The following is a 25,093-nucleotide window of genomic DNA, read 5'->3' as shown; positions in this document are numbered from 1 at the left end:
ATCAAATTGCTTGTTATGTAACCTTAATAACATCAAAATTCTCTGTTCAGCTGATTCTTTAATAAAATAGGGACAATACCCTTACCACACAAAATGAATGTAAAACTTAAATGAAAGCATATGCTAAATGTGTAAAATGATGTCTGGCTCAAATAAGAGCTTCCCCAAAATGGTAACTACTTGGGTTTACCTGACAGTTACCACCACCCAGGAACTTTGCTTTTTTCAAGGCATTTTAGAGGCCCCTTGATCCTAAACTCTTTCCCTTTTGATGAAATTCCTATAATGTAATGGCAACCCCATGGGATGATCAAAAGGAACATGTTTGACATACTGCGTGTAAGTGGTTCAAGGAGGAAATTAAACCCTTTACTGTGTATAATTAGAAATAATGTCAGCGGCTTATGATCCTATCACAAGATAATATTATAAGAAAATGGTTTCCCACAGCTAGATAAACTTCAAAGTAAAGTTGAAGAATTGATAGTGAATTGGGGGAGGAGGGAGAGAAGATGAAAGTCGAATTTGGGGGGAATGAAATTTAAAAACTGAGATCCTGATCATCCCTTCAAAAACATCTTTCTCTCTAGAACAGACAGTAATCCTGGAAATTAAACCATAAGCTCTATGATAAAAGAGTAAGACACTTACTGATTATTCCTTATTGATTATGCTACTTTCATCACATTCTCATTCCTATATATTCCTTAAACATATTTCTTTAAATTGGGAGAGAAATGCAGGGTGTTCCAGTCCAGAGGAGTCAACTCTTATGACCTATTATCCAGCCTTCTCAGAGGGAGTGGAGAGGCTAAATATCCTCTAGTTCATATATAATATGAACTATATATTCTACAACTAAATAGCTTGCTTCAGTGATGTCTTAGCTCAGAAACCAGATTTTCAAATCTAGTGAGTTTTCTTTAACACAGTTTCTATATTTAGCACCATTGTTATCTTTAATAGCTTTCTACCATGATACACTATAGCCTCCTTTGCATACATTATCTCCCTTAAGGTTCATAACAACCCCATGAGGTATTTACTATTACTATCCTTATTGATAAAGACACTGAGATTCAGAGCAGTTGAGTAACTTGCTAAAGGTTACTCAGTCGTAAGTGGTAAAGCCAGCGTTCCAACCTAGAGCTATGTGATTCCACACGAGCCAGGCTTTTTCCTGCATGTAAGTAATCATACTTAGCATTTCATTTCATATGACCTATGTAGTTTAGCTCCTATTCATGACAAATGGCCCTGAATCTTTCTGAGGTACAATAAAAACAAAGAACTTTACTCAATAATTTTTTAAAAATTAATTCTGAGTACAAGGTTTACTTGTTTTTATTACTTGCTAAGTCAAATTTGACCTTGGGTTCATATTGAACTGTGGCTCAATCTGCTTGCTTAAAGTAAGGGTTCATATGGGCCTCTCTTTTGAAAGAGTATAAATAAATTTTGCCTGTTAGCTTAGAATAAAGCTACGGAAATGTGTCACTACTATATTTTGTCAAGGTAAAGACCATGGAACCAGTTTGTGTCCTGGGTCCATTTTTAAGGATTTGGTTAGATCTCTACTCCATTGGGCAGAATATTCAGAATATCTTTAACATCCTGGATATTCAGAACAAAATCCAGAAAGAAATTATGCTTGACTGAGTTTAAAATAATACATTTATTATGAGCCATTGCTCTTTGGAGAGGTATTTTCTTGTGTGTGAGTGTACTGGTAAACATGTAGGTATGTGTTTGGCAATAGGTGTGGAATAAAGAAAGAAGAAATTGCTCCTTTTCCTCTTTTTTTCTGTTATATAAATTTACTTTTATCTTATCGATATGCATGTACACACACACACACACACACACACACACACAGGGCTAGCTGCAAATGGATTAAATTATTGGACTATTTCATCTATAGTAAATCAGATATAATCTTATTACAGCTGCATGAATACTACCATCTTTTAAATTTTAATTAGCCAAAGAGCTGTCAATGTTGACACCATGACACCTGCCAGAAGAAAATAGTGTCCCCTGATGCAGGGTCACCAAGGCTCATTACAGCAGAGCAATAATGCAGGCCAGAATTAACAGTGTCTATTTTTACAGCAAACATCCAGACATAAATAAATTACTTAAATGAATAGGAAATCATGGAAAAAGGCACACTGTTGACTCAATACCCTAATTCTTCATAGAACAAACATATAATTAAGAATATAATTCCAACGAATGGCATGGTGTAAGACTGAAAGAATTCAGACCCCTTTTATGCCTGCTGACCTTAGTTCCTATTGCGTCTTAAATGTTATTACATTCTAGGGTCATGATGGCAAAGTTGGGAGACAGCATCCCTGCTAATGAAAAACTTCCACAGACTCAGGTGGAAAAAAATATTCTTCTCTTTCACGTACAGTGTAGTAACCTTGTGCTCATAATTTTGGATAGTTTCCTCGTACCTTGATCTGGCATGAATACAACTGCAGAGTAGAACCTATGATAAACGAGGGAATGAGCTTTCTCATTTATTAGGTGAAGTTGGTGAGAGTTTCATCTAAGTAAAGGCCACTGAAAAGAGAGAACTGAGGCTGTTAATTTTAAAGGGATAATTGCTCTCAGAACACCCAATGAGAAAGAAAATAAAAACATCGACATACTGTAATTAGTGCAGAGATTCCTAGTGTATATGGAAAACAGATGTTTTTTGAACTTTCCGTCATAATTATTATTATACTTCAGTAAGAATCAGAAAGGAGGTGCTTGTGAACTCATGAGCAAGTCGTGAACTAGCTTATGCAGGGTAATCCTTTATTTTCAGCTCTACTTTATAACATGATTTATTGGGAGCACCTTTACTCTACCAGATGTTCCATTTAATTGATCCACTCTTATGGATGAAATGACCCGTCATTTCAGTAGATTGACCAACTGTCCCAATAAATTAATTGTTTCAGTATATTGACAATTTGGCTTGACTAAGACTTGACTTTTTGCATATGCAGAATTCTGAGTGTGATATCCAAATGAAAAACACCAGGCTCCAAAAGACAAAGGATCCGAAGGCATGAGCAGGCATTTCAGGGAAGAGCAAACAACTGGCTAAAAAACATAATCTCAACCTCAGTAACAGTAATCTATAAAAACACTAACAAGTGCCAATTTTAACCAAATTGGCATACAGAATTGATCCAAAAATAATTTATATCTTTTGATCCAGTAATTTCTCTGCAAGTATGGGCTCTCTGGAGAACAATCCTTAATACAGAGAAAAAACAAACAGTGCATAAGATATTGATTATAGTGATGATTATGATTATGAAAATTCAAACTCTTAAATGTCCAAAAGTGTATAAAACTTTTATACAATATAGTTTTGTAATTGTTCAAAATAGAATAATATGCAGCTATTTTAAAAGGATGATTATGAAATGCTTGTAACAAATGTAATATATACATAGAATCTATACTGTCTAGATGTGTAGTGTACACAGTTTGGTAGCCTGTGTTCGTTCATCACATAGCCTTGTAGCATCAGTCTTTTGACCTGCTATTTATCATATTCTTTTTATGTTTTGGAAGCACATTTTTGAAAAACACACTGCTGCATTTCACTTGCTAGAATGGCAATTATGATTAATTTAGGTGCATTTATGCTTGTCACCCATCAGGCATCAAACGATACTCTAAGTACCCTTAGAATCTATGTGCTTCTCAAGTCTTTCACAGTGTAACAATCCTCTAAATAGCAGATTTTTACTGCTAAATTAAATTTAAAATTCAATTACCATAAATAAGGAGTAACACATCTGCATCTGCACATTTTTCTCACTGAGCTCAGGGTACAATATCACTTCTTATTTCTTTGATGGCTCTTGTCATTTCCCAAGAAAGATTGACCATACATTTGAGCAGAAAGTTAAATGATACTTTCAAATACAATAAAGCCTCAAGGGTTGTTTCTTAGAATCAACCATTGCACTCCTAGAATTTTGGTTCACTAACAAGTCCTGGAGATAAAACTAGCTTTCCATCACCTAACAAAATCTGCACTCTTTCATGTGACATTGGAGACCCTCTTAATTGTGCATCCTGCCCACAGTCCCATCTTCTTTCATTGTTTCCCCACAGAAATAAAAATCATTCTAATACCAGTGCACCAATGTCTTCTTGTTGCTTGTTACATCATATTTTCTATCCTCACTTCCTATCTTCTCCTTCCACTCCCATCTTCCTTTTAAAAGGGTGCATCATATTATTTATTAGGAGCCTCCCATGTGCCTGGAAATTTTGGTGGCACTGGGATGTGCATCCTACAGCAGAGGAAATGGATGAAACAATACAAAATAATTAAGTCGATGATATAGAATATTAGAAGGTGATATACACTGTTTTAAAAACAATAGAGCAGGGCAAGACAAAATAGGAGTGCAGAAGATTTACAATGTTAGCTGTCAGGAAAATGTAAGATCTAAATTACCATAGAAATGTAGAATTCTGTGCTTTAAAGGAGAGAGAAAAAAAAAAACAGACAAAAGAAGCTGATTTGTATAGGATAACATATTAGTTGGTTCAGTCCTAAGGACTGGAACTCAAGTATCCTGAACACCATTCCAATCCTTATCCCACTGCAATCCTTTTCCCACTGCATCACTTCTGTGTCACACAGTGGTAGAGAGAATAGATTTGGGAGTCAAAGGGACCAGGGTTCAAGCCCTGTCTCTGACTCCTGAGAAAGTAACAATTCCTAAGACTTCGTTATCTAGGTAATGAAGATATTTACACTACATGTACAAAGGCATCTACAGAGATAAAAGGAAATCACACATAGAAAGCATTTAGACAGTGTGTGGAATAGTCTAAGTACATGTTTCATGGTATGGTGGCTTTTCTTTGGCTTTGTATCTCATTAGAATACCCCACACTTGTATTATAACAATGATCAGCAAGTTCTGCTTAGATATTAAAATTAAATGAGCATGTGACCATTCAAAATGGTTTGAATGATGGTTTCTCTGAAATTCATGTTGCAAATTAATCCCCAGTGCAACAGTATTAAGAGGTGTGGCCACTGGGAGGTGATTAATTCTTGAGGGCTCTGCCCCGTGAATGGGATTAGCACACTTATAAAAGGGCTCAAGGTTACAGAGAAGACCTTTTGGCCTTCTGCCTTCCACTATGTGAGGACACAGTGATTATCCCTTCCAGTGAACTCAGCAATGAGGCACCACCTTGGAGGAAGAAATCAAGCTTTCTCCAGCACCTAGATCTTGGGTTTCCCAGTCTCCTCAACAGTAAGAAACACATTTCTGTTTTCTTACAGTTTCAACCTGAGTGATGGATGCTTAGGTTGATTCCACATCTTTGCTATCCTAAACAGTGCTGTGATAAACATACAAGTGCATGTATCTTTTTGGTATATTGATTTCTTTTCCTTTGGGTAGCTACCCAGAAGTGAGAGTGCTGAATAGAATCGTAGTTCTAGTTTTAGATCTTTGAGAAATCTCTGCACTGTTTTCTATAGAGGTTGGACTAATTCCCACCAACATTCCCACCAACAGTGTATTAGAGTTATATTTTCTCCACATAGAGAGGGAATCATACATAAGGCTATAGTCAGATGGAAACCCATTGGGCCTTTAGACATTTTAATAATAGCAATTCTGACTAGGGTAAGATAGTATCTCTTTGCGGTTATAATTTGCATTTCACTGATGATTAGTGATGTTGACCATTTTTTCAGATACCTGTTAGCCGTTTGTATGTCTTCTTTTGAAAAACATCAGCCTTCTAATAAAAACAATTTGCAACATATCTTAAGGTATATATTTTATCTACAAACATGCTTTCATATGTTTTAGATAACCATCTTGTAGCATATTTTCTCCTAGACACTAAGCACTTTGAGGGAATGGCCCACGTCTTACACTGTTATTTATTTATTTATGTTTATCTATGTATGTGTGTATGTATGCATACAGATGGATAGAAGATAGATAGACCTAGGTATAGATATAGATATAGAGCGAGAGAGAGATATGGGGTCTTGCTCTGTTGCCCAGGTTAGAGTGCAGCAGTATGATCATGGCTTGCTCTATTCTCAAACACCAGGGCTCCAATGATCCTCCTGCCTCACCCTCTTGAGTTCCCAGGACCACAGGCATGTGCTGCCATGCCTGGCTAATTAAAAAAAAAAAAAAATTTTGTAGGGTCACACTATACACCCAGGCTGATCTCAAACTCCTCACTTCAAGTGATCCTCCCACCTAGGCCTTCCAAAATGCTGGGATCACAGGCATGAATCACTGTGCCCAGCCCCCATTCTCCTTTTTATTTTCTCCCACAGAACCTAGAGCAGTATTTCACTTGTAGTAAAAACCTAACAAATGTCTAATCAACACATGAATTCATAAATATCTGGTGCCTCAGTCTATCTTTAATTCCTGAGAAGAGGGCCGTGATATTCTACAAAAGAGGAAACCATTCCTCTATATTTCTATCTAAAGGCAGAAGCCAAAATAATAATATTATAGGTATTGGTTGGTTCCATAAATGAACCCACCTTTCGTGTAGATTCTTTTTCAAGTTTAATTTTGTAATTGGCCATATGAATTACTCCGAGGTAATAACATTATCAAATGTAATTAATGTTGAGCTTGATAACCATTTGCACATTGGAACATGGTTTTCTGGAAGCTTCCTTGTTAGAATCCATCTTCCATTTGGTAAGAAATTCTGTCTAACATAATGGTGGCTTAGAAGTCACATGGAAGAAAACAGAGACACCCCAGCCAACTAGCACCAACTACTAGCCATGACAATGAAGCCATCTGGGAAGTCTCAGGCTGTGATGGGCTTCTGACTATAACCTCACATATAATTCCAGTCAACAACATATGGAACAGAAGAACCACCCAGCTGAGCCCAGTTAACCCATGATTCTCATGAATCATGAGAATAAATCATAAATGTTTGTTGTTTAAAGCCACAACACTTTGAGTTGGTTTTATATGTAGCAGCAGATAACTGAAACAGAGGAGAAGATGAGCAAGTGAACAGATCACAGGCTTAAGAGCCAAGCATGGAATCTATACTATCTCTGCCACTTGCCAGTTTTGAGATCTCTTCACCCATTGTAGAGACTATTAGTATCTCAATTTCTTCACAGATGGAGTAAATAATGACACCTGCCTTACAGAATTGCTGTGAGAATTAAATGAAATAATGCTACATTTAGTGAATATCCCCCAAATTGTTAGCTATCATTGTGAGCATTACAAATAATATGGAGTTAATTTGAAAATATTATTGGTGCAAATCTCATTCAGTAGTCCAACCTGAACTGCATTGCATCATTATTTCTCACCTTCTCCCAAGCTTCTACCAGATTCACACAAGAGAAAAGTGTTAGAAAAAGAGCAAATGGAAAAGCCTCTGTTTTGGACTGTTAGAGCTCACTGTAGCCTCCTGACTGCCCTCCTCTGAACCTCTACTCTCATTTTCCAATGATGGTCCTCATCCACACAGCAGCCAAAGTGATCTGTCTAAAGTTATAAACCACTTCTTATCACTCTTCAGCTGATAAAACAACCCATGACCTAGCCCAGAAATGTGAATAAACCCAAAGCTCTTCTTCTGGCCTCTGGTTCCTACCTCACTTGTACCTGCCTTCCTTTTTCATTTCATTACCCTCCTCCTTCTCCTCTGTAATATTCTCTCAAGCCAGAAAAGTATTCTTGCTTCTTTAAACACCCTGAGCTCATCCCTGACTCACAGGTTTGCCTTTGCTGTCCCTTCAACATTCACATGTCTCCCTGGCATCATTCAGAGATCAACTCAGATGCTATCTCAGAGAAGTCTTCTCTAAGCAGCTAATGCAGCCCATGCCATGCTCAGTCCTCTTACCACCAGGGGTTTTCAGTCACAACTAGCTGTTTTGTTTTGTTTTGTTTTCCTTTCTTCCTAGCACTTAGAATTTGAAAAAAATATTATTTGTGTGTTTAGATGCTCACTGTCTAATTTCCCTACAAAAGTCACAAGAGGTCAGGGTTTCTGTCCTATTTATTACTTAAGCTGCTTTTCCTAGGGCGGGGACTTCACAGAATTATGGCCCTGCCGCAGGCTTATTTGAAGAGTATGGCATGGGAGACGACAGTAGGCTCATATTTTTACATATCATTTGAAAACAAACTAATAATCCAGCTTTACTTCTGGGAGTCAGAGGCGGGTGGATCAAGAGAGGTCAGGAGATCCCGAGACCATCCACAGCTAACATGGGTAAAAGTACGTCTCTACTAAAAATACAAAAAACTAGCCCGAGAGTGGTGGTAGAGCCTGTAGTCCCAAACTACTTTCGGGAGGCTGAGGCAGGAAGATAAGTAAACCCAGGGAGGCCGGGCTGCAGTGAGGCGAGATCGCTCCACTACACTCCAGCCTGGGTGGCCTGTGAGACTCCATCTCAAAAAAAAAAGAAAGAAAATATTACATGTTAGACAAAAGTATTCAAAATATAAATTACGGTGTCCATAAAGACTTCTTAGAGGACAGCCACTTATTAGTCTACATATTATCTATGGCTCCTATTGCTTTCAGATGTCAAAGTTGAACAGTTGCAGTGAAGACCATAAGGTCTACAGTGCCTAAAATGTTTACTATCTTACCCTTTACCCATGCACAGATTGCTGACCCTGACCTAAAACAGTGTCTAACTTATTATAGGTGACCAATCTACCAATTTATAGGGTCCAAAAAATAAACACACACAGACACACACATACACACACACACACATATATGTATAGATGTGTACATATATATGTGTGTGTGTGTATATGTGTGTGTGTATGTGTGTGTGTGTGTGTGCGCGTGTGTGTATATATATATAAACAATAAAATGTTGAAATTTCCCAGGACCCAGACACAGGCAATATCCAATCAGGACTACTTTTTCCCATGAAGAGCCATATAGTACAAGTTTCTGACTGGGTGACTGAAGGTGTTTCAGGTTCTTTACTCTCTTTCAAATGTATTGTGATTCTGGAAGGAGCAGAATGCAATGTCTGCTCTCAAGTGTTCTAATTGATCCACACACAGAGAAAAGCTAAATGAACAGGACTGAAAATGCTAAAAATTAAACACAGATTTCTTAATAAAGCTGAAAATAGCTTAATAAAACTGAAAATAGTCTCCTGGCATCCCAAGGCGTGTTTATTTCTGTTTAAATGGATGACTTCCCATAGACTGTTATCAGCTCAGTGGGGATCCTGGGAGAGAAGTACTTTCCTCCTCCTGTGAATTTTAAGCTTTTTCAATGAAATCCAGCCGGAGACTGTAAAAAGCATCTGCCAATCTGGATAAAAAGTATAACCGTGGTCAAGTAATGCTAATACCTTCAGTTGCCCACTTCTGGAGTACTCTAGACAGATACAAAATAGCCTCACAGGAGAAAGAAGATGGAGAGCAGATGATCCTTTTAGGGGGAAAGGTGATTTCTTGGGAAAAGAAGAGGAAAGTATCAGGTAGAAGAATGACAGGGTCATTCTCACTGGAAATGTTGTTGCTGCTGCTGCTGCTGTTTATTTACTTGAACCTGAGGGGCATGCGAATGTTTTGGCCATTTCCTGATGGCACTGAATGGTCCAGATGGTATAAATTCTGCTACTATTGCAGAAAAGTGGCAACAGGAATTACCATAGACCCTGGGCAGAAATTGGCCTATTGGTGGCTTCTCAGAGCTATCAGCAGGAGTAGGTTATGCCACCTGCTATAGGAAGGCTGACTAAGGAAGGTGATGGATAAGATTTCAGCAGAAACTCCTGTGGGCTCCTTGAAAGAAAGCACATCAATTCTCAGACCTGCTACTTTCAGAAGGAGTAAGAGATCAAAACAGTATCAGAAAGGTGAGTTCACTCTGGAGCTGAGCACCAAGGAAGGGAATATGAGATCCATTTCACTACTAAGGAAACATCTGAGAAGTAGATAAGAAGTGGACTTAAAATAACAAATTAATAAAACATGAGCTCAGAGAAACTGATATTGAGAGAGAAACATGACAAAGAATAGAAAAGGTTTGCAGAGCTACTGATTGTGCTGAGAACTAGCTTAAGGAAAGTAATAAATCCTAATCACAAGAATTAGAGCCAACCATAGTGAGATTTTGAATCAGATTAATTAATCAAAGAGTATCATTGAAACAAAAACATATCATAGAAAAATCAGATGTTCACCTTAAATCTTGAAAATCTTTCCATATAGATTAAAAACATAATCAGGGCAGACTTTTTGGGTAAAATGAGTTCAACAATAATTATAGGGTACAAAATAAAAAATGATGAGGCAAAAAGTAAAAAGTTTGCATGTCAAGTAATGGGCAGGTGATGGCAGCGCTCTCAGCCCTGTTTTGCTCTCTTCTTCTCTCCTCTCTCTTTCTCTACTCCCTCCCTCCTTCTCTCCCTCCTCCTAAACTTTGTTAAGGTTCATCTGAGACAGGATTTACTCTGGAGAGGTTACTATGATTTCCCTTCCCTGCCTCTGTCCTCTCATAGATCCTGCTTATACTTCCATTACAATATTTATTATGCTCCATTACAATTGTCTGATTATTGTTGATTTTCTCAGCCCTGTGGACTCCTTGAGAGAAAGCACATCAATTCTCAGAGCTGCAATCTCAGTGCTTGCACAGTTTATGGCTCAAAGCAAGTATTCAATGGAAGACAAAGAACACTGAGAAACAAGTAAAGGAGTGAAAGAATGAATGGGTCAGGTTACTGAGTATACACAGATCTTGCTGCTGGTAAGAATAAAACTGAGATCAAAATAACTTAATTCTATCACAACCTGAATACCTTGAAAAGGAGAATGCAGAGGCTTTTCTTACCTTGGAGAAAACAGTTCATTTAACCATGAAGTTTTTCAACATCTTTTTCTGAAGCTTATCATAAAGTTGACATTGTATACCTTCAACAGAAATTACACGTTTTATAAATTTAAAATATCAAAACTAGATGAAGTACCATAGGTGTGCTATAGTACCAGCCTTAAGTAGGTAAATATAACTTCATTTGAAATTCCTGGTCTATGACCATATCACCCTGAATGTAGCCTATCTTGTCTTAAATTCCTTTGCATTTCTTTCCATAATATCGATATGTCCAGAAACCCTGGCTTCTTCCTTTGCTATTATAGATTTCTTCCCAATAACTTCAAAATCTCCTTTGATCCCTTTTCCCACAAAATGCTGCAGATAGGAAGCAATGTAAATGCCTGTATAGAAATAAATTCCAAATATAATTAAAATATTTTTTTAAATTAATGACAACATCTAAAGAATGAAAAAAATTCTAGATCAACTTGAATAACTTTAAGGAATATATTAAATAAATATTTTTTAATAATATTTGATTTATGGGTTCAATTATGCATAGCTATATTAAGTATATCATTTCATGGACTATATTATATATTAGTATAGAAACATTATCTTTTCTTTACTATAAAAACATTAAATAATTTCATTTAATTTCTTCCCATGAATCTTGACCTAAAATTTTTCCTCAGCCCAGGGCCACTTTTCAAGTTCTCTGAAGTTTTCTAAATTAATCATCATTCCATCTGTCTGAGTTGTTTGAGACAAAGCACTTTTTGAATCTGTATTTGACATCTTTTCCAGCAAAGTCACAAGAATCCAACTGCATAGTATCAGCGCTGCTTCTTTCCCCATTTGTCTAATAGGTCTATATTTGTGATCTTTACAATGTAACCAAAAACTGAACGGTGTTATTAAGTGTTCTGTATGGTTATCAGTATTTACATTTGTATTTTTTCAAGATTTACTGAAGTATAACTGATAATTTTAAATTCCATATATTTAAAGTATACAACTTGATGATTAGATATACATATATAATGCAGAATTGTCACCACAATCAAGCTAATTAAATAATGACATTCAATATTTGCAATTGTGAGACTATGCTCCCAGGAATAATAACTATTTGTTGAGAGGGTATTTTTTGCCTATTATTAAAATTTATTTTCCAGATAATTTCAATTCAAATAATAAGCCAGTATAGCTAGTGTCATTTTTTTCTCCCCAAAATGTTTCTTGTGTTCAAAATAATAGAACTGGGAGAATACCTAGTAATATGAGAACCTTTATAAGGATTTGAATTTAAAGCATTTCCTTTTTATGAGGGATAAAAAGGAAAAAAGTAGTAACTTTGTATTTAGACATATACAATATTTTCCCTCTCTTTTGTGGCAACATTTATTCATTTACATCTATTGTGTATGCACTAAATTTGGCATTAACTGTAGCAAACCAGATGCTTAAGCTGATCAGAGTCCACGTTAGAGTCTTCATCAGTAGACGCTGTTTTTACTCAGGCTGAGTTGGTTTTTAAGTATTTGCAAAATTGGTAACAAGACATTCCAAGTTTTTTAATTGCCTTTGTGAAGTTGAGCCATTTTTTTCCACTTCAAATATGTCTTTTCTCTTTTCCTTGCATTTCCTGGAGCAATCACAAATGCAGAATATGTAGCTTTCCATATTAGTGTAAGCAAATTCATTTTGATGTGAAGAACAATTTACCACACTGAGTTCCAATGTTATGCAAGTTGTCAGGGAAACTCCAAGGACCAAGTGCCTCCCTTCAAAAAATGTCTAGCTCTTTAATCAGCTTCCTGTAGAAATTATGCATATTCCCAACTGAGCCTTTAGTGATGTCACCTTTTTGCAACTGCTATAATGACCCAGAACTGGCTACATTTCTTAAAAATCCTCTTTTTATTTGCAAAATTATTTGTGGCTACTTCATATCATTATTTTAGTAATTCTTTTGTTTCAATAGCACATCATTCCTGTTCTAAGTGTTCTCTCTTTGTGACTGTCATTACTCTAAGGAAATAAGTTTACTATTTGATTTACCATTCTTGAAATGTCATCTGTCTTCAATATTTGATGCTTGGTTCTGGTACCAAATGATCTCATTTATCTGGATATTCTTTCTTTTCCATTCACAAATATCTAATTAATCCAACATTTTGAGAGACAGCTTTAGTAGTATGGTTAGACACTGGTGCCCTGGGCTGCATTTTAATCTTGGTTCCCTATTTACTGTCTGTAATTGACCTTGAGCAAGTCAGTGAACTAGACAGTGCTTCAGGTTCTTTATCAATATAATGGGTGAATGTGAGATTTAAATTTATTAATATTTGTAAACCAATTAAAAACATACCTGACATACGGTAAGTATTTATAAAAGTCAGAAGTGGCATTTCCTACAAGTCACATCAGGAGATAGCTGTGGAATACCAGAACAAGAACTTCATCTGAAATCAGATGTGGATTCTCATTCTGTCTCAGCTATGTAGTAGTTGTGAGACTGAGGCAACTGACTTTGCCTTCTTGGGCTTTAGCTTTTGCAAAACTGAGCTCTCTTTACATTTCTTAAATTCTGTGGGTCTACATAATTTTTTTCAAAAGGAGATATTGATGGGTCGCTGAAACCTAGTCCACTTTCACATAAAGGTATGAAAATTCACAATGTACAAACGCTCATGACCATTGAAATAGTTGGGTTCTAAAGCCAAACTCCTTGACTTTTAAAGGTGGCCTCAACTCCCATTAGTTGTGTGACCTCAGTTAAATTTCTTAACATCTTTGTCCCTCAGTTTTCTCAACTATAAAATCAGGATGATAGGCCGGGCGCGGTGGCTCAAGCCTGTAATCCCAGCACTTTGGGAGGCCGAGACGGGCGGATCACGAGGTCAGGAGATCGAGACCATCCTGGCTAACACAGTGAAACCCCGTCTCTACTAAAAATACAAAAACTTAGCCGGGCGAGGTGGCAGGCGCCTGTAGTCCCAGCTACTCGGGAGGCTGAGGCAGGAGAATGGCGTGAACCCAGGAGGCGGAGCTTGCAGTGAGCTGAGATCCGGCCACTGCACTCCAGCCTGGGTGACAGAGCGAGACTCCGTCTCAAAAAAAAAAAAAATAAAATAAAATAAAATAAAATAAAATCAGGATGATAATCATCATCATCTGAATAGGTCAATATGAAAATAAGTTAATAAATACAAAGCATATAGAACAACATATGACATCATAAACTCAATAATGCATAATAGCTATAATCACTATTATCTTCAATCCAATTTGCCATGCAATTAATTACCAGATTGCACCAACCATATGTAAGGCACTGTGCTGGGTAATACAAGGTCCAGAATGTTGATTGAATGTTTCCTACTCTCAAGGTACATATGATTTATTAAGGCTAAACTCAAGTAGATGTCCAATTAATACAAGACAAAATGTGAAATAAAGAAGTTCAAATCTGAGACTAGTTCAACAACTTTTTAAATAGTCCTTCAGATGGTATAAGCACAGAATAAACTATATGGAATGGAGAGAACCAACAAAGGGCACACTATGGGGACAGAAGTGGCAGCTAGTGAAGCTAGAGAAGATATAAGAGGGAAACAGTCAAGGCTGATAACAGTTGCCATTAATTAAGCAATCCCCATGTGACTGGCACTGTGGTAAGAGTGCTTTTTGTAATTTTTATAGACTTTATCTTATTATTATTTTTAATTATACTTTAAGTGCTGGGATACATGTGCAGAACATGCTGGTTTGTTACATAAGTATACATGTGGAATGGTGGTTTGTTGCACTCATCAACTCGTCATCTACACTAGTTATTTCTCCTATTGCTATCCCTCCCCTAGTCCCCCACTCTCCCGGAGGCCTCAGTGTGTGATGTTGCCCTCCCTGTTTCCACGTGTTTTCATTGTTCAACTTCCAATTATGAGTGAGAACATGTGGTGTCCGGTTTTCTGTTCTTGTGCTAGTCTGCAGAGAATAGTTTCCAGCTTTATGCATGTCCTTGCAAAGGACTGAACTCATATTTTTTATGACTGCATACTATTCCATGGTGAATATATGCCACATTTTCCTTATCCAGTCTATCACTGATGCACAACTGGGTTGGTTCCAAGTCTTTGATATTGTGAACAGTGCTGCAGTAAACATATATGTGCATGTGCTTTATAGTAGAATGATTTATAAACCTTTAAGTATATACCCAGTAATGGCATTGCTGGGTCAAATGGTATTTCTGGTTCTAGATCCTTGAGGAATTGCCACACTGTCTTCCACAATGGTTGAACTAGTTTACACTTCCACCAACAGTGTAAAAGCATTCCTATTTCTCTACATCCTCTCCAGCATCTGTTGTTTCCTGACTTTTTAATGATCACCATTCTAACTGGCATGAGATAGTATCTCATTGTGGTCTTGATTTGTATTTCTCTAATGACCAGTGATGATGAGATTTTTTTAATACTTTTGTTGGCTGCATAAATGTCTTCTATGGAAAAGTGTCTGTTCATATCCTTCACCCATTTTTTGATGGAGATTTTTGTTGTTTGTTTTTTTTCTTGTAAATTTGTTTAAGTTCCTTGTAGATTCTGGATATTAGCCCTTTGTCAGATGGATAGATTGCAAAATTTTTCTCCCATTCTGTAGGCTGCTTGTTCACTCTGATGATAGTTTCTTATTTTGTGCAGAAGCTCTTTAATTAGATCCCATTTGTCTATTTTGGCTTTTGTTGCCATTGCTTTTGTTGTTTGAGTTGTGAAGTCTTTGCCCATGCCTATGTCCTGAATGGTATTGCCTAGGTTTTCTTCTAGGCTTTTTATGGTTTTAGGTCTTATATTTAAGCCTTTAATCCCTCTTGAGTTAATTTTTGTATGAGGTGGAAGGAAGGGGTCCAGTCTCAGTTTTCTGCATATGGCTAGCTAGTTTTCCCAATAGCATTTATTAAATAGGGAATCCTTTCCCCATTGCTTATGTCAAGTTTCTCAAAGATCAGATGGTTGTAGATGTGTGCTATTATTTCTGAGGGCTCTGTTCTGTTCCATTGGTCTATATATCTGTTTTGGTACCAGTACCACGTTGTTTTGGTTACTGTAGGCTTCTAGTATAGTTTGAAGTCAGGTAGCATGATGCCTCCACTTTTGTTGTTTTTGCTTAGGATTGTCTTGTCTATGCGGGCTCCTTTTTGGTTCCATACAAAATTTAAAGTAATTTTTTCTAATTCTTTGAAGAAAGTCAATGGTAGCTCGATGGGGAGAGCATTGAATCTATAAATTACTTTGGGCAATATGGCCATTTTCACGATATTGATTCTTCCTATCCATGAGCATGGAATGTTTTTGCATTTGTTTGTGCCCTCTCTTATTTCTTTAGCAGTGGTTTGCAGTTCTCCTTGAAGAGGTCCTTCACATCCCTCATAAGTTGTATTCCTAGATATTTTATTCTCTTGGTAGCAATTGTGAATAGGAGTTGACTCATGATTTTGCTCTCTGTTTGTCTATTATTGGTGTATAGTAATGCTTGTTATTTTTGCACATTGATTTTGTATCCTGAGACTTTGCTGAAGTTGCTTATCAGGTTAAGATTTTGGGCTGAGACGATGGGGTTTTCTAAATACACAATCATGTCATCTGCAGAGACAATTTGACTTCTTCTCTTCCTATTTGAATACGCTTTATTTCTTTCTCTTGCCTTATTGCCCTGGCCAGAATTTCCAATACTATGTTGAATAGGAATGTTGAGAGAGGGCATCCTTGTCTTGTGCTGGTTTTCAAAGGGAATGCTTCCAGTTTTTACCCATTCAGTATATATTGGCTGTGGGTTTGTCATAAATAGCTCTTATTATTTTGAGATATGTTCTATCAATGCCCAGTTTATTGAGAGTTTTTAGCATGAAGCGGTGTTGAATTTTGTTGAAGGCCTTTTCTTCAGCTATTGAGATAATCACGTGGTTTTTGTCATTGGTTCTGTTTATCTGATGGATTATGTTTTTTGATTTGTGTATGTCGCACCGGGCTTGCATCCCAGGGATGAAGTCGACTTGATCGTGGTGGATAAACTTTTTGATGTGCTGCTGGATTTGGTTTGCCAGTATTTTATCGAGGATTTTGCATTGATGTTCATCAGGGATATTGGCATGAAATTTTCTTTTTTTGTTGTTGTTGTGTCTCTGCCAGGTTTTGGTATCAGGATGATGCTGGCCCCATAAAATGAGTCAGGAAGGAGTTCCTCTTTTTCTATTGTTTGGAAAAGTTTCAGAAGGAATGGTACTAGCTCCTCTTTGTACCTCTGGTAGAATTGGGCTGTGAATCTATCTCGTCCTGGGCTTTTTCTGGTTGGTAGTCTATTAATTACTGCCTCAATTTCAGAACTTGTTATTGGTCTATTTTGCTTTCTTCTGTGGGCATTTAGTGCTACAAATTTCCCTCTAAACACTGCTTTAGCTGTGTCCCAGAGATTCTGGTACATTGTGTCTTTGTTCTCACTGGTTTCAAAAAACTTATTTATTTCTGCCTTCATTTCAATATATCATTAATAATGATATCCTTTCTTCCACTTGATCAATTCAGCTATTGATACTTGTGTATGCTTCACGAAGTTATCATTCTGTGTTTTTCAGCTCCATCAGGTCATTTATGTTCTTCTCTAAACTGGTTATTCTAGTTAGCAATTCCTCTAACCATTTTTCAAGGTTTGTAGCTTCCCTGCATTGGGTTAGAATATGCTCCTTTAGCTCAGAGGAGTTTGCTATTACCCACCTTCAGAAGATTACTTCTGTCAATTCATCAAACTCATTCTCTGTCCAGTTTTGTTCCCTTACTGGAGAGGAGTTGTGATCCTTTAGGGGAGAAGAGGCATTCTTGTCTTTGGAATTTTCAGCCTTTTTTGCGCTGGTTTTTCCTCATCTTCATGGATTTATCTATCTTTGGTCTTTGAGGTTGGTGATCTTCGGATGGGGTTTCTGTGTGGATGTTCTTTTTGTTGATGTTGATGCTATTCCTTTCTGTTTGTTAGTTTTCCTTGTAACAGGCCCCTCTGTTGCAGGTCTGCTGGAGTTTTCTGGAGGTGCACTCCAGACCTTGTTTCCCTGGGTATCACCAGCAGAGGCTGCAGAACAGCAAAGACTGCTGCCTGTTCCTTCCTCTGGAAGCTTTGTCCTAGAGGGGCACCTGCCATATGCCAGCCAGAGCTTTCCTGTATAAGGTGTCTCTCAACCCCTCCTGGGATGTGTCTCCCAGTCAGGAGGCACAGGGGTCAGGGACCCACTTGAGGAGGCAGTCTGTCTCTTAGCAGAGGTCGAGAACTGTGCTGGGAGAGCCACTGCTCTCTTCAGAGCCGGCAGGAAGGAATATTTAAATCTGCTTAAGCTGCACCCACAGTTGCCCCTTCCCCCAAGTGCTCTGTCCAGGGGAGATAGGAATTTTATCTATAAGCCCCTGACTGGGGCTGCTTCCTTTCTTTTAGAGATGCTACTGCCAGAGAGGAGGAATCTAGAGAGGCAGTCTGGCTAAGTGGCTTGTTGGAGCTGTGGTAGGTTCCACCCAGTTTGAACTTCCTGGAAGCTTTGTTTACACTGTGAGGGGAAAACTGCCTACTCAAGTCTCAGTAATAGTGGACGCCCCTTCCTCCACCAAGCTTAAGCGTACCAGGTCAGGTCGACTTCAGACTGCTGTGCTGGCAGTGACAATTTCAAGCCAGTGGATCTTAGCTTGTTGGGCTCCGTGGGGGTGGAATCCAGTGAACTAGACCACTTGGCTCCCTGGTTTCAGCCCCTTTTCCAGGGGAGTGAATGTTTCTGTCTTGCTGGCATTCTAGGTGCCACTGGAGTATGAAAAAAAAACCTCCTTCAGTTATCTCCCTGTCTGCCCAAACTGCCGCCCAGTTTTGTGCTTGAAACCCAGGGCCCTGGTGGTATAGGCACCCAAGGGAATCTCCTGGTCTGTGAGTTGTGAAGACCATGGGAAAAGCATAGTACTGGGCCAGAATGCACTGCTCCTTATGGCACAGTACCTCATGGCTTCCCCTGGCTAGGGGAGGGAGTTCCCCGCCCCTTGCACTTCCCAGGTGAGGCAACACCCCACCCTGCTTTGGCTCACCCTCCATGGGCTGCACCCATTGACTAACTAGTCCCAATGAGGTGAATCAGGTGCCTTAGTTAGAAATGCAGAAATCACCCACCTTCTGCATTGATCTTGCTGGGAGCCGCACACTGGAGCTGTTCTTATTGGGCCATCTTGCCCGAGAGTTTTAAATACATTTTCATGGTGGTAGAGCATGTTTCCAAAAATGGTCACATCAATAGTGCTCCTCACCCATGTACCCCTTTGTAATGTGACCTTGTCATTCATCAAGAGTCAGAATTTATTCCTCCATTCTTAAATCTGGTCTATCCTATTATTGCCTAACTTGATCAATAGAATGTAGTAGAAATGGTATTAAGCAACTGTCATGTCTGAGCCTTAAGAGGTCTACAGCCTTGGTCTTTGCTTCTTAGAACATTCCTTCTTAGAACCCAGGTGCCATGTTGTGAGGAGATCAAAATACCACATAGGACAACCATGTGGAGAAAAATGGAGGCCCCTGACTGACCATCATTAGTAGCAACAGCCAGCCATGTGAATGAGGTGATTCTGGAGCTCTTAGCCATCCTACTGCTAAGAAGAAGTCCCTGGCTAATCTACATAATCACAACAAATAATCGTTGGTCATTCTAAGTCACTCAGGTTTGGGTAGTTTGTTTTACAGCAATAGACAACCAAAACAATCTGACTTAATTTTGACAACAATCCCATGAAGGTACACATTTATGTTTATTGCACAGATAAGCAACTAGAGATCAGAGAGGTTAAGCAACCTATCCAATGTCACACTGCTCCTGTGTGGCAGAGTTGGGATGAATGCCAGTCAGCTATGAAATTTGAGCAACTGAGTAATTTGTAAGACCAGTATCCAAAACAAATCTGTAAAGTGAAAGAGTAATCTAAAGAAAAATCAGGCAACTTGTTGATGCTATTTTTTATAACACCAGAATTGTAAACAAAGCAGGGTAAACTGATAAAGGCTAAGATTAAATGCAGTACAGACATTTTCTCAGGAAACAGAGGCAGCCTGCCAACTAACTGTTTTACTACCTTGAGGGCTTTAGTCTTCTCTAGAGAGGAGTAATCTTGTAAGATAGGTTCATAGACTGAAGTCAGACGAGCATTTTGCAATAGATTAGCTCTTTCAATTCCCCACTCCTAAGCCATAGGAGTAAGCCCTTCCTTCCTTTCCTTCCTTCCCTTTTTCCTTCTCCCTTCCTTATTTCCTTCCTCCCTTCCCCTTTCTCCCTTCCCTTCCCTTCCTTTTCTTCCTTTTCTTCTTTAGAGTGAGCATGGACTAAGAGCCTGTCCCGATATCTCCCCCATCCTAGGTTCTGATGCTATAGTGATGAATGACTGTCACTCCTGTTGCCAAGGGATGCGTTGTACAGTAAGGTTAATGAGGGATGGTGGGGATAAGGCATGTAATCACAATCAGAGAGATAAATACTAGACAGTGTATACAGAGAGCTGTGGTGGGGAGCACTGAGAGTTACCTCCTAAATCTCAGAAAAAAAAATGGGAAGGGGGTAAAAAGATAAGACTTCCCAAAAAAGGTGATGATTAAGTTGAGTCCTTAAACATGAGGAGAAATTCATCTACTGAAGAGGAAAGGAACCAAGACTGTGCACAAAGGCCTGATCTAGAGCGAATAGATGGTCCTTTAACAATAAACTCTGTTGTACTCTTGTTGGAATGCCACATTGCATTGATACTGGAATGAGGGTTGGGGGATAGACATGGTGAACCTGAGGAAGGGAAGATGAGGCCAGAACATTAGATGGTTTTCATGCTATGCTCCATTGCCTTTCTTTTACAGACAAAATGAAGCCTTTGAATAAAGGTTTTAAGAAAGGGACATGATATCTCTGCCTTTCAAAAAGATCATGCCGGGTGCATTGTGAAAATAGATTGAACAGGGCTAAGCTACAGGCAAGACATAGTTAGGAAGCTATACTTGCAGTAAGAGAAACTGGGAAGTTACCAATAAGAAAAGCTAATGAGGAAGAAGGTGTTGGTGAAAAAATAGAGGGGTTGTCAGATTCAATAAATAAAAAGGAGCTAGAATAAGGAGATTTGATGAATCAGCAGATATGATTTGCTCTTCCATTTGAAAATTGGCCGCAAATCAAAAATCCATAATGAATTAATAAAATTCACTCAGTTCTATTCAGAATTATATTTTAGAATGGTATATTCTGTGTAACAATGAATATAATAATTTTTAAAATACACTAAGCACTTATAGGCACAACAATATAGGTTTTACGTGAATCTTCTCAATCTTTCCAACAAATGTAAGGCAGGTACAGTTATCACACTTTACAGATAAAAAAGTGTAGCAATATCAACCATAACATTCATATTTTGGCTGATTAAACAAACATGTATCCCATGTATTATGTACCAGCCATTATGTTACAGACTACAAAGGACAAGGAAAGAAAACACATGAAGCTTACCCTAGAGATGTTCATATCTAAGTGAGAACATCTAACAGCGGAAATGAAAAATGTTACTATGGTGTACTAGGTGTCATTGCAGCAGTCTGGTCCAAGAACTGTAATGGGATTCTGAAAATGACCATCTTTAACAGACAGAGAAATTTTAACTCAAGTGTATCATAAACCCCCATTGCCAAATAGAAGCCAACAGCTGGGCCACTGTCTGCCATTAAGCTGATTGTGCCATAAATAAATCCTCATCATCATAAAAAAGAGTGGTACGAGTGGGTAGTATGGGTTAAAGTAATATCAGTTAGCCTGGCATTGGAGGTGCAGGGGGTCATCTGGCTAAAATCTGCCCCTTGCTCCACTTGAAAAAACATGCCTTTGGTGTAGTTCTAGATCAGCCCAGAGGTGGGCACCATTTGGGCTAGTGGCAGCCCTGGCAGTGACATGTCTAATGGCCAGTAACGTGACTATCACAGTCAATTTATACATAGACTCTTCCCTGCTTGCCTTATTCTTAAAGAAAGACTTCGAGATAGGGTTGCAGGTACTCACCTTCTTCTCAGACTAAATCCTCTCAAACTAGCTTTCAGTTGTCCAAATCCTGGCCCTGACTTTATACCCAATTAGGAAAGGTTAGACCAAGGTAATATGATTAAGGCAGAGCCTGTTGGAAACTGTAAGAAACTTTCTATGATCTAAATGTCTTTAACTTGTGACCTATTAACCATGCAGAGATCCAAAGGTAAGAGGCGAGACACACATTTCCACAATCTAGAATTCATTATTTTTCTGTCTCATTTCTATCTACAGGCCATTCCTGCTGATAAAACTACTTTAAGTTTTTACAATCATTGTGTTTTTAAAGTCCTACTTAAGTAACAATTTGCAAGCACTAATACAGTTATTTTAATTTGTGTGTCTCCCAACTATAACTCTAAAAAACACTATAAATAAAATAGAATAAAATGACAGTAAACATTTAGCTCAGTGCTTTTTGTTTTGTTTTGTTTTATATATACATTCTTTCTTTGAAAGAAAGATTGAAAGTAAACCGTAAAAGACTGTGAAACACTGAGCAAAGAGTTTACAATTGATGGTTCTCTGTTTAGCAAAACGCTGTGGGCCTAGTGCCTGTTAACTAGGATTTTCACCTCTACGCTCTTGAGACCAGCTGGAAGAATTCAAGAATCCCCTTTCCAGAAGAGCTGCAGTGCCCCAAAATGTTCACGTGTGAAAAAGAACACTAGAGAAAATTCCTAACATAAAGGTGATAAATAAGACTATGGGAAAGATGGGCTATCTAGGAAGGAGTGGAAGCATTCTATGCCAGCTCTGCTGTATGTTGCCCTATTTATTAGAAAAGTTGCAATGTATATTTTTTAGGCAAAGTTTATTGCACTAATTAACTCATTAACGACCTCTAGAGAGAAGCCAGGCTTCTCTGCAGGCTGGTTTGCTGAATTTTAATGACCGAGATAAAGAGAAAATCAGTGTGCCAAGTTCTGGGAAAGCCCCAGGACTCCACAAACAGCTCTGATTTATTCAGTATATCATATCATAGAGAAGGGAGAATTGTGGATTAAAATAGATAAGAATATCCTCAATTCATTTAGGTTTGGCTAATTCAAACAAGCAATGTTTATGGCACTCAATTTAATGAGGAAAAATCAGTTTTGGTTCACGCAGGCCCCCACCCTTCCATGCTTGTGAATTAAAGCATAAGCTGGTTTATTCTGGAGTCTGCAGGAGCTAAACTGGCTAGGGTTTTTAAAGCAGGGAGAGTGGAGGTAACAAGTAGGACAGGACAGACTTTGGGGGATAGCTTAGCCTCCAAGGCACAGACCAATTAATTGACATTTCAAATGTGATCTATGACATTTTGAATGATGTCCAATGTGGTACCCTGGCCTCCAAGATCTGGGGTGTGGATACTTTTGTTGTCCAAGGATGCCAAGACTCCAGTATGAATGTGGGTGGCATAGGAGTGAAGTTTGAGGTAATCCAGCATGATGCAACTTGCCAGCAGCATGGCAGTAGGGTTTGCCAGATTTGTATTGACTAAATTGTCACATTGCCTTGAAGCTGCCTCAAAACACTGCATACATGTGGCTATAGTTGGCTCCAGGCACAACGCCTACCCCACCAATCAACCCTGTGCAGAGAGTGTTGGTAACATTGCCATAAATATTGGGCATTACCATGACATCAAACTGTTGGGGCTGGGATACTAGCTGCATTGTGGCATTGTCCACAATCATATCTTCTAAGGTGAGCTGAGGATAGCGGGATGCCACCTCCCCACAGCACTGGAGGAAGAGACCATCTCCCAGTTTCAAGATGCTGACCTTGTGCACAGCCGTCACTTTTTTGCATGCCATCTACTGGGCCAGCTGGAAGGCATATTCAGCAGTGCGCAAAGACTTGACCTTAATCATGATCTTTAGGCTCTCTGTTACTCCTTTCACACTCTCATGCTCCAGATTGCTATAGTCACCCTCTATGTTCTCCCGAACAACTAGGATGGCTATGTCCTTGTGCCAGGTCTCCACGTTTGGCAAATTTTTAAAATGAATGACATTGGCACGGAGATCTAAGATGGTGTGAAACATGTTGTTGAAGGATTTGTATGATGGTGGCAGGGTGACATCAGTTTAAATGCTACCCTTCAAAGACACAGGGTTTCAATGAACTGCCATGATGGCACTGTGAATTTCCTCTTCATGTGAGGCAGAGGTGGAGGTCACTGACACTTCCTCAAAGGCCACAGGCACACACACATGTCTGAACATAGTCTTGACATGCAGCATAAGTTCAGCCCCAATGCCATCTCCAGGAATCATAGTCACCGTGTGCCGCCCACCACACGTTGCTGATGGAGGAATTGTGTGAGAAAAAGAGAAGCTTCTCAGGGGGATCTCACAGCCAAGTAAAACATCCTAGGAGTAGCCAAGAATGGTAGGTCGGAAAACTGCCTTCACAGAGCAGCGGGCTACTGTCGGCATCTTCAATACCACAATCAGGAAGTTGAGATCTATTCAATTGTGTGAAAAGCTGTGCTCTTCCTCTTGCTTTGAACTAGCTTCCTTGGGTGGAATTGTGGACCCATGATTCTTGCTTGGATCACAATTCTCTCTCCTTCCTTATGTTCTATTTCACAGACTTTCTACTTTGTGAGAGAGATAGCTACACAGATGATGTAATGTGTTATACAGTAGAAAATACAATTATTTTGGAGCTAGATAATAATTCACTAGGCAAATTCAGTGTGTGAAACTCTGTATCATATGCTGTTAAAAACACAGACTTCATTTTTAGAGCAGTTTTATGGTCACAGCAAAATTGAGTGGAGAGTACAAACATGTCTTGTATTCTCTTGATCCAGAATAAGCACAACCTCTTCTGCTATCAAAATCCCACACAAGAGTGCTCAATGTATCCTATATTTAAACTTTAAAAAATATTTATTTTTAATTTTTGTGGGTACAATAGTGTGTGTATGTATTTATAGATTACTATGAGACATTTCGATATAGGCATGTAATGCATAATAATCACATCAGGGTAAACGGGATGTCCATCACCTCAAACATTTATCTTTTATATACAATCCAACTATACTCATTTAGTTATTTAAAAATGTACACAAATTATTTTTGACTACAGTCACTCTGTTGTGCTAG

The 25,093-nt window shown here is 38.5% G+C and overlaps 1 protein-coding gene and 1 pseudogene across 4 annotated transcripts in view; both read right to left on the bottom strand.

Moving 5' to 3' along the window:
- Positions 1-25,093, bottom strand: part of NELL1 (neural EGFL like 1) — a 960,090-nt gene that overhangs the window by 305,796 nt on the left and 629,201 nt on the right. The window lies entirely within an intron of this gene.
- LOC103877615 lies at positions 17,970-24,367 on the bottom strand (annotated as a pseudogene).

This window comes from Papio anubis, chromosome 12 (genome assembly GCF_008728515.1).
Source record: "Papio anubis isolate 15944 chromosome 12, Panubis1.0, whole genome shotgun sequence".
NCBI lineage: Eukaryota > Metazoa > Chordata > Mammalia > Primates > Cercopithecidae > Papio > Papio anubis.
Note: the sequence above shows the minus strand (reverse complement) of the source record. Positions and strands in the feature narration are given on the sequence as shown.